Source organism: Heptranchias perlo, chromosome 20 (assembly GCF_035084215.1).
Source record: "Heptranchias perlo isolate sHepPer1 chromosome 20, sHepPer1.hap1, whole genome shotgun sequence".
NCBI lineage: Eukaryota > Metazoa > Chordata > Chondrichthyes > Hexanchiformes > Hexanchidae > Heptranchias > Heptranchias perlo.
The window spans coordinates 7,979,570-7,996,007 of record NC_090344.1 but is presented as its reverse complement, the minus strand read 5'-3'; the positions used below and the strand labels follow the sequence as shown (position 1 = coordinate 7,996,007).

Sequence of the window (16,438 nt, the reverse complement as noted above, 5' to 3'; positions counted from 1 at the left end):
TTCCTGTCTGGCACAAAAATAAAACAGGAAAGGTGGCTGAACCGTGGCTTACAAAAGAAATTAGCCATTAGTATTCGTTCCAAAGAGGAGACATATAAAATTGCCAGAAAAAGCTGCAGGCCTGAGGATTGGGAGCAGTTTAGAATTCAGCAAAGGTGGACTAAGAGGGGGAAAAGTAGAGTATGAGTAAACTAGTCGGCAACACAAAAACTGACTGTAAAAGGTTCTATAAATGTCAAGAGAAAAAGATTAGTGAAGACAAATGTAGGTCCCTTACAGTCAAATGCGGAACAAAGAAATGGGAGAACAATTAAACACATACTTTGGTTCTGTCTTCAAAGGAGGACACAAACAACCTTCCAGAAATGTTAGGGAAGTAAGGGTCCACTGAGGGAGAAACTGAAGGAAACCAGGATTAGTTTTAAAGAAAAAGTGCTCGGGAAATTAATGGGGCTAAAAAATCTACATCCCAGAGTACGAAACGAAATGGCCCTGGAACTCGTGCATGCATTGGTGATCATCTTCCAAAATTCTACTGACTCGAACGGTTCCTACAGATTGGAGGGTGGCAAATGTAACCCCACTATTGAAAAAACGAGGAAGAAAAAACAGGGAATTAAAGATCAGTTCGCTTAACATCAGTCGTGGGGAAAATGCTCGAGTCTATTTTAAAAGATGCGATAACAGAACGCTTGGAGGGCATTAACGGGATTGGACAAAGTCAGCATAGGTTTATGAAAGGGAAATCATGCTTAACAAATCTACTGGAGTTTTTTGAGGAGGTGACTTGTAGAATAGATAGGGGTGAACCAGTGGATGTGGTGTACTTGGATTTTCAGAAGGCTTCTGATAAGGTCCCACACAAGAGGTTAGTGTGCAAAATTAATGCACATGGGATAGGGGGAATATACTGGCATGGATTGAGAATTGGTTGACAGACAGGAAAGAGTAGGAATAAATGGGTCTCTTCCCGGGTGGCAGGCAGTGACAGTGGGGTACCGCAGGGATCAGTGCTTGGGGCCCCAGCTATTCACAATATATATCAATGATTTGGATGAGGGAACGTAATGTAACATTTCCAAGTTTGCAGATGACACAAACCTGGGGTGGAATGTGAGCTGTGAGGAGGATGCAGAGAGGGTCCAATGTGATTTCGACAAGTTGGGTGAGTGGGCAAGAACATGGCAGATGCAGTATAACGTGGATAAATGAGGTTATGCACTTTGGTTGTAAAAACAGAAATGCAGATTATTATCTGAATGGTGATAGATTGGGAAAATGGGGAGGTGCAACGAGACCTGGGTGTCCTTGTACACCAGTCACTGAAAGCGAGCATTCAGATGCAGCAAGCAGTTAGGATGGCGAATGGTATGTTGGCGTTCATTGCAAGAGGATTTGAGTACAGGAGCAGAAATGTCTTACTGCAGTTGTACAGGGCCTTGGTGAGACCAGATCTGGAGTATTATGTGCAGTTTTGGTCTCCATATCTGAGGAAGGATGTCCTTGCCATGGAGGGAGTGCAATGAAGGTTTCCCAGACTGATTCCTGGGATGGCAGGATGATGTATGACTAGGCCTGTATTCACTAGCGTTTAGAAGAATGAGGGGTGATCTCATCGAAACATATAAAATTCCAACAGGACTAGACAGACTAGATGCAGGGAGGATGTTCCCGTTGGTTGGGGAGTCCAGAACCAGGGGTCACAGTCTCAGGATAGGGGGTATGTCATTTTGAACCAAGATGAGGAGAAATTTCTTCGCTGAGGCTGGTGAACCTGTGGAATTCTCTACCACAGCAGGCAGTGGAGGCCAAGTCATTAGATGTATTCAAGAAGGAGATAGATATATTTCTTAATGTTCAAGGGATCTGGGGAAAAAGCGGGAACAGGGTGCTGAGTTAGACATCAGCCATTATAATTTTGAATGGCGGAGCAGGCCCGAAGGGCCGAATGATCTACTTTTGCTCTTATTTTCTATGTTTCTATGAAATTGATAAAGATAAAACAGTCTGAACCCCCAACAGAATATGACGTGTAGCATAGATATTAATGAGAGGAAGTGAGAAGCGTTCCCGTGGATTGGCTCCGTGGCTCAGTTGGTTAAAGAACTCCGGTCCTGGATTCAACTCCCCGTGGTGCTTTTGTGGAATTTATGATATGTAATGAATTTGACCAGCAAAAACAGCGTGCGGTGTTTGTACTTTGTTCAGGGTCCAACACGGAACTTCTCAGAATATCTCTTCAAAATGCCCTTTTATTTTACAGACTGACCTCTCATAGAATGTGAGCGTAACATCTTAACGTAAGGACAAGTTTTTGTTTCTGGGCTCGTTGAGGTCGGGGTATAATTCTCGATTCGAGGTTCATATTCCGGAGAATCCCCATTTTAGCCTGAGAATTTTTATCTTTAGTTGCGGTTCAGACTTTGCAAAGAGGGAAAAGAAGTCCCCAAATCACTCCACCTCAATCTCAAACGCCTTCGGAAGAAATTCAGTTCAAACAATCACTACCTTTCACGGCACGTCAATGACCGACACTTTCATTGAACGAGCTTTGCTTGCAATTGCATTCGACCTTGAAACCGGTCTGGCCTTTCATCTCATTGAAGCAGAGTCTGGCCGCTTTATATCTGTGAGCATGTCATTGACGAGGTTTGCTTTGATATTTGTCTCTTTCAATTTTAAAAATTTCACCAAGCCTCAGGGAAAAGAAACCGAAAATCGAATTGTCACTGCAAGTGAAGAATTGAAGGGATTGGTGCAACAAGCAGATCTGGAAAATGCACAGTGCGGTCGCTCAGGAATTTCAAATCCACCCTCTCGCCACTCAGCGATCATATTAACTGAACTTTACACTGGCCCATTGTCACCGCGCTGAAATCGAGTATTTCTCCGGCACGTTTCTCTTAACTTCACAGTTGCTGCTTTAAGAGTGAAGACCAGCTCGTTGGATTTTCACTCCTGCAAGCTTCAACCATTCATTTTGGAGAAGTAAACTGACAGTAGACAGCTGTTATATTGGTGGCTGCAATCTTAAAGTTTAGCTCAGTAAATTATTGGTTTAGCAGGTGATCTCTTCGTCTGTTTCGGTGGTGCTATCACTTAGCGAGAAAGTTTGATGGTTCGAACCCTTATTTCATTTTCCCTAAGGATTCATCGCCTCAAATTTCCAGGGTTTCAATGTGTGTTTGGTCTGCAAGAAAATGTTTCGTGATCATAGCCGGCTGCGCAGGGCTGATATTCCACCACTTACCCTGTGGTCGGAGAGCAGGCACAAGAATCATATAAAGGAATGGAACATTGGTTTCACGGAAATCACAATTCATAACCCATTTCTTTTAATCGGGTTTATTTTAAATCAGTTAACGCCTGCCTTAAATAGTTGACTCAGGACTGTCTCACAAACAGGTTAAATCTTCATAGAATAATTACCACAGTCATTTTTAGACTGGACGCCGGACGGCGACTTTGCTGTCAGTGAAGAGAGACGGGAAAGACCAAAGTGCCGTTTACCACTCTCAGTGTGGCCCTGAAGGACTGTGTCCAGGCAGAAGTTCTGTTCCCAAAGGCCGATCCTCCTCCCAGATTGTCCTTTCTGAGCTCTCGCCAGGTGATGCTAAACACTCAGGTGGGAAAAACCAAAATCCACAACAAGGTGTTTAAAACAAAGCTGATTTATTTAACAGATATCCAGAATATTAAACTCCAGCTCAGTTATAGGGGTTATTAATATCAGCAGTCCTGGATGCGATTAACAGCAGAATCCAAGCCCTGCAATCAGATGTGAACTCGCTGGTGTCTCAGCACGTCTGATGATTGAGCGAATCCTCCACACACGGATCACAGAATCATAGAAAGTTACAGAACAGAAGGAAGCCATTCAGCCCATCGTGTCTGTACCGACCGAAAAAGAGCTATCCAACTTAATCCCACTTTCCAACACTTGGTCCATAGACCTGTAGGTTACGGCACTTCAGATGCACATCCAAGTACTTTTTAAATGAGTTGAGGTTTTCTGCCTCGACCACCCTTTCAGACAGTGAGTTCCAGACCCCAAACACCCTCTCCGATTCTGTGTATCCTGTTACTTTTTCACTGCTGTCCGGAAGTCTATGAACAACTCCACCAACGTCTTGCATTCTATTCTGTTGCTAATTTCTACGCAAAGCCTTTCTACTGCGTGCTCACCTTTACTGATATCTCTTCTTTCTAATGCAGTAATAGTATCACTCCTAAATATCGCTACTCCACCGCCATTTCCAATGTCCCTATCCTTTCTAAACGGCTTATAACTTGAAATATTTATCTGCCAGTCATGCCAAGTTTGTAGTCAGGTCTCAGTGATGAGCACTACGTCATGCACTATAAGCTGAATTTACGCTTCTAATTCACTTGTTTTATTTCTTATGCTACGTACATTAATGCATAGAACATTTAATTGGGCAATAGAACTTGTAACACCCTTATGCCCTGATGTTGTGTTTAACACACTTCGTAAATAATGTTGGTGAGCTGCAGACACAAGTGGTAACATCGGATTATGTTATAGTGTCAGTAATGGAGACCTGGCTCAAACAAGCGGAGGAATGGCCACTTAAATATTCCTGGCTGCAACGTATTCAGGAAAGGCAGGGAAATAAGTGGGGGGAGGGGGTAGAGGGGAGCAGGCATTATTGATCAAAAATACTGTTACAGCGGTAGAAAGGTTCGCCATGCTTAAGGGTTCAAAGGCAGAATCTTTTTCGTTAGAATCAAGGAACAATTGAGGAGCTATTACGCTGCTGGATGCATTCTACAGGCGACCAAATAGTGGGAAGGAGAAAGAGGAGCAAATTGCAGCTAAATTGCAGAAAGATGCAATAATTTTAGAGTAGTGATAAAAGGGAACTTCATTTATCCGAATATAGACTGGGAAATAGCAGTGTAAAAGTAAAAGAGCGCGAGCAATTCCTGAAATGTGTACAAGAGAAATTTCTTAATCCGTATGTTTTCAGCCCAACGAGGAAGGAAGCAGTGTTGGATTTATTTAGGGGAAAGAAGTGGGGCAAGTGGAGCATGATTCTCTGGGGGAGCATTTGCAGCAGGTTTAGTGTAGTTATGGACAATGCAAGGAAAAATCAAGTATGAAAATACTCAACTGGGAAGAGCGAATTTCAGCGAGTTGAAAAGTGATCGGGTCCAGGTGGATTGGAATCAAAGATTGGCAGGTAAAACAGTAAATGAGCAATGGGAGGCCTTGAGTGAGGAGATATTTCTAGTGCAGACTGGACACATTCTTTCCAGGGGAAAGGTTGGGCATGCAAAACTAGAGCTCCCTGGATGACAACAGAATATTTGAGACAGCATTTTGTACATTCTGAACACCAATGTCCGGACAGGTGTGCCCGCGGTTATCAACCACAACCTCGTCACCTCCACGCTGACAGATACAAAGCGGCCTCATTCTGCTTCAGTGAGATGAAATCCGAGAGCGGTTTCAAGGTCAATTGTAATTGCAAGTAAAATGCATTCAGAGGACATTAGATCAATGAGATACCTCCAAACACCCTGCCAGTTTGAACAGCAGCTCAAGATCAAAAGTTCGGGGGGTTGGGGGGGAAATGAGGGCTCGACCGGGATTTGAATCCTGGATCTCTCACATGTTTCAAACAACAAACCCAAAGTGAAAATCATACCCCTATACCAACAAGCCCGCTGGAAAGAAAAAGCAACAAGCAGTAGTTTCTGAGTATCAGCGGCCACTTTCCCCAAACCTCCCTTTCAGTGCCGTAAATAAAAGTGTGTCCGTACATTAGTGAAGAATCATAAAGCCAATTTCTTCACTGTTGAGTTTTGTTTGGGGCTCCTGACGCTGATAAAGATGATTGGGGACAATTGATGAGTTAATGGTTGTAAAGGCGCAGATACTCCGGTGCAACGGTGCAGATACTCCAGTGTGAGGGTGCAGATACTCCGGTGTGAGGGTGCAGATACTCCGGTGTGAGGGTGCAGATACTCTGCTGTAAAGGTGCAGATCCTCGTATTTAAAGGTGCAGATACTCCGTTGTAAGTGTGCAGATACTCTGCTGTAAAGGTGAAGATGCTCGTATTTAAAGGTGCAGATACTCCGTTGTCAGGGTGCAGATATTCCGGTGTAAGGGTGCAGATACTCGGATGTAAGGATTTGTTGCCGCGCTGCAGGATCCTTTCATGATCTCTCACAAATCAACTGAAACCCATCGGAATGTGAATACAACGTGAAACCCATCGGAATGTGAATACAATTTTGCGTTTCCAAAATAAACGGGAGTGACATTCATTGTGGAAACAGTCTGGTGTCGCTCACTGCAGAAATATCCATGTCAGAGTGAAGCGCCTCTCCTGCAACCTTCGGACCTTGTCTGTCAAGAAGAATTCAGATTTCCCCGAAGCCAATCACAGGTTAAATGGTGGAAGATCGGCCGTCCTCAGCTGGCCATCGAAAGCGGGCATTTGTTTTATAGCCAAAACAAATATCAGAAACCATGAAATGCGAGACCATGAAGATAAAAGTTACCCCACCGTTTCTGGGTGGGCTCGAACCACCAACCTTTCGGTTAACAGCCGAACGCGCTAACCGATTGCGCCACAGAGACAGTACACGTGTAGTACTGAACCACTGATTCAACGAGCTAAAAAATCAGGTTGCAGCGATTAATATCACCTCTCTCTGCTATCAGTTTACTTTTCCAAAGTAAAGTGTGTGAAGTTTGCACGAGTGAAAATCTGTGCTCTGTTATTCCTGAACATTAAACTCACTTTGCCATTAAACACCTGTGTGTTGGAAGACTCAGTCACCTCGTGGTCGAGAGGATTGATTTATCGAGCTGTGATTCGCCATTCTCCATTCCAGTAATATTCAGGTTTACTGAAAATGAGATGAGATGAAATGAGCAGGTCCGACGAGCAGGTCTGTGACACTACACGGTGTCTACAAAGTTGTCTCTTGCACTTACAGTGAAGCGGACGGCAGTTTTCACTCTTAAACCAGTAACTATGATGTTCAGAAAAAGTGTGGCCGAGAAATGCTCGATTGCAGCTCGGTGACACGGGGTCAGAGTAAAGTTCAGTTCATTCGATTGCCGAGTGGCGAGAAGGTGGATTTGGAACTCCTGTGCGGCTGCACTGCGAGTTGTCCAGATCTGCTTGGAGCGATATTCACTTCAATTCATCACTGACAGGGACAATTTGATTCTAAGTTTCTTTTTCTCTGCTGCTTGGTGAGATTTCAAAAGTTGTAAACGACCCACACCGACCCCAAACTCGTCACTTCCACTCTGACAGATGGAACGCGGTCACACTCTTCACTTCAGTGAGATGAAAGCCGGGAGCGATTTCACGGTCGAATGCAATGGCGAACAAAACTCATTCCAAGAAAGTGCAGGTCATTGAGGTGCCTTTAAATTCCTGATTGTTTGCACTGAACTTCTTCCCAAAGCGTTTGAGATTCACGTGGAGCGATTTGGGGACTTCTTTTCCCTCTTTGCAAAAGTTTCAACCGCAGGTCAAGATCAATAGTCGAGGGCGGAATGAGACGCCTTCCTGAAATTTGAGAACCAGGGAAGCAGACTTTAGAGCAAGGTTCTGTTGATTGAGAAAAAGCAGATAAAATATTCATTCCGGAATGATCCAGAATCTGATCAGCTCGAAAAGTAACGGTTACCCCGTGATTTGAACACGCAGCCTTCTGGTGACGCAATAATTCATGAAGATAGAAGCAGTAAGTTGAAAAGTGGGAATTGATAGATTCAGTGAGTGGGCAAAACTGCGGCAAATGGAGTTCAATGGGGGGGGAGAGCGAGGTCATCCACTTTAAATCGAAGAAAGATAAATCAGAATGTTTTCTATATTGTGAGAAACTGGGAACTGTGGAGGAGCAGAGAGATTTAGGGGTCCAAGTACAGAAAGCGCTACCAACGAGCGTAGAGGTACAGATATTAATTAAAATGTCTAATGGACCGTTAGTACGGCCGGTTAACTCAGTTGCTTGGAGTGTGTTGTAACGCCTTAATCACGGATTCGATTCTTATAATTTACTTTATTGATTTCGGCTTTTAATCACTTTTAAAATCGAAGCTTTACAAAAAAATATATAAAGACAGATTCGAGGGGACAGTTTTTTGAATAACATCCATTGTCACTTTGCCCCTGGACCGGAGAAACACGTCTTTCTTTTTATTCGGGTTTTTTTGGCAACTTACCCTGTGGCGCAATGGCTAGTGTGTTGGACTTCGACTTGTTTTGTTTGATAAGCCATTCAAAGGTTGTGGATTCGAGTTGCAACGGCGTTGGATTTTAGTTCGGGAGCTGGGAAGTGAAATTTTGCAGCAAAACCGCAACAGAATCATTAATGTCCGTCAAGGATGTGAAACTGCCCCGGACACTTCATCTGACACAAATGGCTCCAGTCCCACCCCAATTCATGATTGTTAAACCACTCTGAGCTGGATTAGGCGAAACTCTCTCAAGAAGGAGACTCAACATCTGCTCAGACCGAAAGTCAATCTGCTGGACTTCCGGCTCTGTCAGACTGCATGTTCCTTCAGACAGGTTTCTAACTGGACACGTGCATCCTGCTGCCGTGGCAGCATTGGTGCTTGAGGGGCAGAATTGTTGCTTGAAGTAATTCTATTCCTGTAAAACTAGCTCCTGGAGTGTAGGATGGAAAGTATCCTGGCTGAGCGGCCTCTGGCGCTGGTTCAAAGCAACCTTTTGCATTAACATTCATTATCTCGCATATCTTGGGTTCGAATGTGTGTCTTGTCTGCCAGAAAATGTACCGAAAACATTGCCAGATGAGTGCGTCTGATTTTCCACCATTTATTCTGCGGTTGGATAACAGGCATCTGAAAAATATCCAAAAAAAAACGAGATTGGCTTGAACGAAGTCGGAATACTTCTTGACAGAGAAGGTTCGAAGGTTGCAGGGGAGCTCCTTCAGACTGAATCGCACTGACATGGATATTTCTGCAGTGAGCGACATCAGACTGTTTCCACAATGAATGTCACTCCCTTTATTTTGGAAAAGTGAAATGGTATTCACATTCCGACTGGTTTCAGTTGATTTGTGAGAGATCGTTAAAGGATCAATCTCCGGTGAAGACGGCCTTTTTCTCTCTCTCTGTTGGCCGAATCCAAAATGAAATTGGAGCTGGACTAATCATGCAAGAAATCAGGAATCACTTCAGCAAACAAAATACGGCCGAAAGCTGGAACTCTCTCATCCCAAAGGATGTGGATTGTGGCTCAATTCATAATTTGAAGTCTGATATTGATAGATCGTTTTTCGATTCGGGTACCAAGGAATATGAGTCCAAGGCGGAGAAACAGAGATGAATTGCAGATCAACTCATGATCGAATTGAATGGGGCAGCAGTTTTGAGGGGCTGAATGGCCTTCTCTTGTCCCGATGTTCCGATACTGCTCAGCGCGGGACTGGACGAATGGTAAAAGACATCAGACTAACTCCAGAATGAAAAAACGGGTGTTCAGAAGGAGATACCCTGAGATTGTGGAACGAACTGAACTCCTGCAGCAAAGCCAACAGCTGTCTTTCTGCAATAATAGGATGGGGAGAATATTGGCAGTCGGCCCGGCTCGCTCAGTCGGTAGAGCATGAGACTCTTAATCTCAGGGTCGTGGGTTCGAGCCCCACGTTGTGCGATTTGTGTTCTACTTTTCACACTGGGTGATAAAAGTTTCAAAACGCAACTTCTTCTCTCCAGATTCAAACCAGGCACAACCCTCAGCTGTGTGAAATGAAATCGTGAGCGTTGCCAAATATCCACAACCTCCCGATTCTACCTTCTCGTTCCCTCCACACGGGACACGGACAGGTTATCGGTTCAATCGGATTCATTTTTTGCTGTTATTAAAAATGTTGAAGGTCAGAAAATGTAATATTTCGGAGATGCCAACTCTGGAACAATTCACCTCTCTGATACCTCCTGATCCCCCCTTACCCTATTTGATTCTCCCTGTGCTCCTTATCATCTCTGATACGCTCTGTCTCTTACCTTCTCCGATACCCTCAGAGAGTCCATGATCCACTTTGAACCTTGTCAGCGCCATTCACCTGCTCTGATACCTATTGATTGCCCCTTGCACAGATGCGCCCTGAGCCCCCTTACACTCTCCCATACTCGGCAGTCCTTCCCCTCTCTCAGATCTTAATACACTCTCTGATGCCATCTGACTGTCCCTTCCTCTCTCTGAGCCCCCTTACACTCTCCGATGCCCTCTGATAGTACCTTCCCCTCTCTGAGATGCCCTTGCCCCAATGGATCACCACGAATAAGCGATTCGACGGCCTGAGGCCTTGTCAGGACCCTTTACCGTCCCTGCTATCAAATTGAGGTGTAACTTCACAGGTGGATCTACCGTTCTGTGTTAAGGATGAGATCCAGAGTTTGATCGGTCGCTGCTGCTTCCGCCTCTGAGAGCTCTATCGGCGGTCGGTACCGATCTTCCTCCTATAAACTGGATGTGGATGTATGAGTGCGCTGTTGATTAATAAACATTGGTGGTTCATGTTTGACAGCAATGTTTATATATGAACTGTGGGTGTATCTCTATGAGTGTGATGTTTATATATGAACTGTGGGTGTATCTCTATGAGTGCGATGTTTATATATGAACTGTGGGTGTATCTCTATGAGTACGATGTTTATATATGAACTGTGGGTGTATCTCTATGAGTGCGATGTTTATATATGAACTGTGGGTGTATCTCTATGAGTACGATGTTTATATATGAACTGTGGGTGTATCTCCATGAATGCGATGTTTATATATGATCTGTGGGTGTATCTCTATGAGTGCGATGTTGATATATGAATTGTGGAATGAACAGCAGGGGCAATTCCTCCTGGGGTTATATTTTCTTCCACGACAATAACACAAAGTAATGGTTGGATGTAGAGCCGAAAAAGCTCAGTTGGAAGAGCGTGAGACTGAAGATCTGAAGGTCCTTGGTTCAATCCCGAGTTTCGGCAGTTTTTGGTTGTTTCCTTGCTTCGATTCTCGCATTTATTTGCAGTGAAATTTAATTCCCGCCACTGAAGGATTTGGGATTGAATAGAGAGACATCAAGGATGGGAAATATTTATATCGTTTGTATTTGGCTGTTATTTCTTTGTTACCTTCTGCCTTTTTCTCATGGTTTTGTCTCACTCGGTGCCAGGTGACCATTTGATTTGTCCTAAACTGATCCATTTTCCACATCTCGGGGCGGTCAGACCCGCTCTGACTGTTTGTTGCTGCTGATGATCATTAATGGGAACAGGCCGCGAGTCAAACGTTTAACTGCAAATTGGAGAAAGACAAATTAAAAGAAAGACGTGTTTATCCTGCCCATGGGGCAAAGTTACAACGGATGTAATTCAAAAAACCGACCCCGTGAATTTTTCTGTGGATTTTCTTTGTAAAGCTTCGATTTCAAAAGTTACAAAAACGCGAAATAAATAAAGTAAATTACAAGAATCGAGTCCGTGATCATTATGTTACAGTATACTCTTTGCAAACGAGGTAACCGGCCGTACCAACGCCACATTAGGCTGTTTAATTATTTTTTGTACCTGCAGCGATTTCTGCACTTGGACCCCTAAATCTCTCTGCTCCTCCACAGCACCGAGTTTCTCACCATTTAGAAAATACTCTGATTTATCTTTCTTAGATTTAAAGTGTATGACCTCGGTCTTCCCCACATTGGATACAAAATTGGCTTGACGACAGAAGACAGAGGGTGGTTGTAGAGGGTTGTTTTTCAAACTGGATGCCTGTGTCCAGCGGTGTGCCTCAGGGATCGTTGCTGGGTCCGCTGTTATTTGTTATTTATATTAATGATTTGGATGAGAATTTAGGAGGCATGGTTAGTCAGTTTGCAGATGACACCAAGATTGGTGGCATTGTGGACAGTGAAGAAGGTTATCTAGGATTGCAACGGGATCTTGATAAATTGGGCCAGTGGGCCGATGAATGGCAGATGGAGTTTAATTTAGATAAATGTGAGGTGATGCATTTTGGTAGATCGAATCGGGCCAGGACCGACTCCGTTAATGGTAGGGCGTTGGGGAGAGTTATAGAACAAAGAGATCTGGGAGTACAGATTCATAGCTCCTTGAAAGTGGAGTCACAGGTGGATAGGGTGGTGAAGAAGGCATTCAGCATGCTTGGTTTCATTGGTCAGAACATTGAATGCAGGAGTTGGGATGTCTTGTTGAAGTTGTACAGGGCATTGGTGAGGCCACACTTGGAGTACTGTGTACAGTTCTGGTCACCCTATTATAGAAAGGATATTATTAAACTAGAAAGAGTGCAGAAAAGATTTACTAGGATGCTACCGGGACTTGATGGTTTGAATTACAGGGAGAGGTCAGACAGACTGGGACTTTTTTACCTGGAGAGTAGGAGGTTAAGGGGTGATCTTATAGAAGTCTATAAAATAATGAGGGGCATAGATAAGGTCGATAGTCAAAATCTTTTCCCAAAGGTAGGGGAGTCGATAACGAGAGGGCACAGATTTAAGGTGAGAGGGGAGAGATACAAAAGGGTCCAGAGGGGCAATTTTTTCACTCAAAGGGTGGTGAGTGTCTGGAACGAGTGGTACAATTTTGTCTTTTAAAAAGCATTTGGACAGTTACATGGGTAAGATGGGTATCGAGGGATATGGGCCAAGTGCAGGCAATTGGGACGAGCTTAGTGGTATAAACTGGGCGACATGGACATGTTGGGCCGAAGGGCCTGTTTCCATGTTGTAACTTCTATGATTCTATGATTCTATGAACTCTATTTGCCACAGTTTTGTCCACACACTTAATCTATCAATTCCCACTTTTCAATTTCCTGTTACCATCTGCATTACTTCCTGCGTCACCAGAAGGCTGCGTGTTCAAAACACGGGGTAACCGTTGCCTTTCGAGCTGATAGGATTCTGTATCGTTCCGGAATTAATGTTTCATCTGCTTTTTCTTAATAAACAGAACCTTGCTCTAAATTCTGGTTCTCTGGTTCTCAAATTTCAGCAAATCGTTTCATTTTGCCCTCGACTTTTGATCTTGTGCTGCGGATGAAACTTTTGCAAAGAGGGAGAAGAAGTCCCCAAATCGCCCCACGTGTATCTCAAACGCTTTGGGAAGAAGTTCTGTGGAAACAATCAGGAATTTAAAGGCACCTCAATGACCTGCACTTTCATTGAATGACTTTTTTTCGCCATTGGAATCGACGAGAAATCGCTGCCGGCTTTCATCTCACTGAAGTGGAGAGTGTGGCCGCCTTGTTTCGGTCAACGTGTTAGTGACGAGTTTGGGTTAAGCACGGGTCGCGTTTATTTCTGAAATCTCACCAAGCACCGGGGAAAAGAAACTTAGAATCAAACTGTCCCTGTAAGTGATGAATTGAAGGGAATATCGCTCCTAACAGATCTGCACAATGTGCAGCGCAGCCGCACAGGAGTTCCAAATCCACCCTCTCGCCACTCGGCAATCGCATTAACTGAACTTTACTCTGGCCCGTGTCACCGCGCTGAAATCGAGTCTTTCACGGCCACATTTTTTCTTAACATAATAATTACTGGTTTAAGAGTGAAAATTGTCGTCCACTTCACTGTAAGTGCAAGAGACAACTTTGTAGACACCGTGTAGTGTCACAGACCTGCTGGTTTGTCCTGCTCATTTCATCTCATCTCATTTTCCGCAAACCTGAATATTACTGCAACAGAGAATGGCGAATCACAGCTCAAAAATCAATCCTCTCTTCCACGAGCGGACTGAGTCTTTCAACATACAGGTGTTTAATGGCAAGGTGAGTTTAATTTTCAGAAATAATACAGCACAGATTTTGACTCGTGCAAGCTGCACAGATTTTATTTTGGAAAAGTAAACTGATTGGAAGAAAGCTGTTACATTGAGTGCGGCAACCTGAAGCGTCAGCTCGATGAATTAGTCCTTGAACATTTGCAAGTTCTGTTTCTGTGGCGCAATTGGTTAGCGCGTTTCGCTGCGAACTGAAAAGTTGGTCGTGAGAGGACACGAAGGCAACCTTTTACCTTAACATTCATTGTCTCGCAAATTCTTGGGTTCGAATGTGTGTCTTGTCTGCCAGAAAATGTACCGCAAGCATTGCCAGCTGAGTGCGTCTGATTTTCCACCATTTATTCTGCGGTTGGATAATAGGCATATGAAAAATATCCAAAAAAACGAGGTTGGCTTGAACGAAGTCGGAATACTTCTTGACAGAGAAGGTTCGAAGGTTGCAGGCGAGCTCCTTCAGTCTGAATCACACTGACATGGATATTTCTGCAGTGAGCGACATCAGACTGTTTCCACAATGAATGTCACTCCCTTTATTTTGGAAAAGTGAAATGGTATTCACATTCCGACTGGTTTCAGTTGATTTGTGAGAGATCGCAAAAGGATCAATCTCCGGTGAAGACGGCCTTTTTCTCTCTCTCTGTTGGCCGAATCCAAAATGAAATTGGAGCTGGACTAATCATGCAAGAAATCAGGAATCACTTTAGCAAACAAAATACGGCCGAAAGCTGGAACTCTCTCATCCCAAAGGATGTGGATTGTGGTTCAATTCATAATTTGAAGTCTGATATTGACAGATCGTTTTTCGATTCGGGTACCAAGGAATATGAGTCCAAGACGGAGAAACAGAGATGAATTGCAGATCAACTCATGATCCAATTGAATGGGGCAGCAGGTTCGAGGGGCTGAATGGCCTTCTCTTGTCCCGATGTTCCGATACTGCTCAGCGCGGAGCTGGACGAATGGTAAAAGACATCAGACTAACTCCAGAATGAAAAAACGGGTGTTCAGAAGTCGATACCCTGAGATTGTGGAACGAACTGAACTCCTGCAGCAAAGCCAACAGTTGTCTCTCTGCAATGATAAGATGGGAAGAATTTCAGCAGTCGGCCCGGCTAGCTCAGTCGGTAGAGCATGTGACTCTTAATCTCAGGGTCGTGGGTTCGAGCCCCACGTTGGGCGATTTGTGTTCCACTTCTCACACTCGGTGATAAATTTTTTAAAGTGCAACCTCTTGTCTCCAAATTCGAAACAGGCACAACCCTGAGCTGTGTGAAAGGAAACCGTGAGCGTTGCCAAATATCCACTCCCTATCGATTCTACCTTCTCGTTCCCTCCACATGGGACACGGACAGGTTATCGGTTCAATTGGATTCACTTTTTGTTGTTATTAAAAATGTTGAAGGTCAGAAAATGTAATATTTCGGAGATGCCAACGCTGGAACAATTCGCCTCTCTGATACCTCCTGATCCCCCCTTACCCCATTTGATTCTCCCTGTGCTCCTTATCATCGCTGATACGCTCTGTCTCTTACCTTCTCCGATACCCTCAGAGAGTCCATGATTCACTTTGAACCTTGTCAGCGCCATTCACCTGCTCTGATACCTTTTGATTGCCCCTTACACAGAAGCGCCCTGAGCCGCCTTACACTCTCCCATACTCGGCAGTCCTTCCCCTCTCTCAGATCTTAATACACTCTCTGATGCCATCTGACTTCCCGCTCTCCTCTTTGAGCCCCCTTACACTCTCTGATGCCCTCTGATAGTACCTTCCCCTCTCTGAGATGCCCTTGCCACAATGGATCGCCACTAAGAAGCGATTAGACGCCCTGAGGCCTTCTCAGAAGCAATTACCGTCCCTGCTATCAAAGTGTCAAAGTGCGGTGTAACTTCACAGGTGGATCTACCGGTCTGTGTTAAGGATGAGATCAAGAGTTTGATCGGTCGCTGCTGCTTCCGCCTCTGAGAGCTCGATCGGCGGTCGGTACCGAACTTCCTCCCACAAACTGGGTGTGGATGTATGAGTGCGCTGTTGATTTATAAACTTTGGTAGTTTACGTATGAAAACGATGTTGATATATGAACTGTGGGTGTATCTCTATGAGTACGATGTTTATATATGAATTGTGGAATGAACAGGAGGGGCAATTCCTCCTGGGGTTATATTTTCTTCCACGACAATAACACAAAGTAATCGTTGGGTACAGAGCGGAAATAGCTCAGTTGGGAGAGCGTTAGACTGAAGATCTGAAGGTCCTTGGTTCAATCCCGAGTTTCGGCAGCTTTTGTTTGTTTCCTTGCTTCGATTCTCGGATTTATTTGCAGTGAAATTTAATTCCCGCCACTGAAGGATTGGGGATTGAATAGAGCGACATCAAGGAGGGGAATTATTTATATCGTTTGTATTTGGCTGTTATTTCACTGTTACCTTCTGCCTTTTTCTCTTGGTTTTGTCTCTCTCGGTGCCAGGTGACTATTTGATTTGTCCGAAACTGATCCATTTTCCACATCTCGCGGCGGTCAGACCCGCTCTGTCTGTCTGTTGCTGCTGGTGATCATTAATGGGAACAGGCCGCGAGTTAAACGTTTATCTGCAAATTGGAGAAAGACAAATC

At 44.3% G+C, this 16,438-nt stretch overlaps 5 non-coding genes across 5 annotated transcripts; 4 read left to right on the top strand and 1 right to left on the bottom strand.

The window, feature by feature from the left end:
• Positions 1-6,537: 6,537 nt before the first annotated feature.
• trnan-guu (transfer RNA asparagine (anticodon GUU)) lies at positions 6,538-6,611 on the bottom strand. The gene has a single exon. It is a non-coding gene; the product is annotated as a tRNA-Asn (tRNA).
• A 2,994-nt stretch (positions 6,612-9,605) lies between these two features.
• Positions 9,606-9,678, top strand: trnak-cuu (transfer RNA lysine (anticodon CUU)). Its single transcript has one exon. It is a non-coding gene; the product is annotated as a tRNA-Lys (tRNA).
• Positions 9,679-10,936: 1,258 nt separating this feature from the next.
• trnaf-gaa (transfer RNA phenylalanine (anticodon GAA)) lies at positions 10,937-11,009 on the top strand. Its single transcript has one exon. It is a non-coding gene; the product is annotated as a tRNA-Phe (tRNA).
• A 3,923-nt stretch (positions 11,010-14,932) lies between these two features.
• On the top strand, positions 14,933-15,005 carry trnak-cuu (transfer RNA lysine (anticodon CUU)). The gene has a single exon. It is a non-coding gene; the product is annotated as a tRNA-Lys (tRNA).
• A 1,026-nt stretch (positions 15,006-16,031) lies between these two features.
• Positions 16,032-16,104, top strand: trnaf-gaa (transfer RNA phenylalanine (anticodon GAA)). Its single transcript has one exon. It is a non-coding gene; the product is annotated as a tRNA-Phe (tRNA).
• The last annotated feature ends 334 nt before the right edge of the window (positions 16,105-16,438 follow it).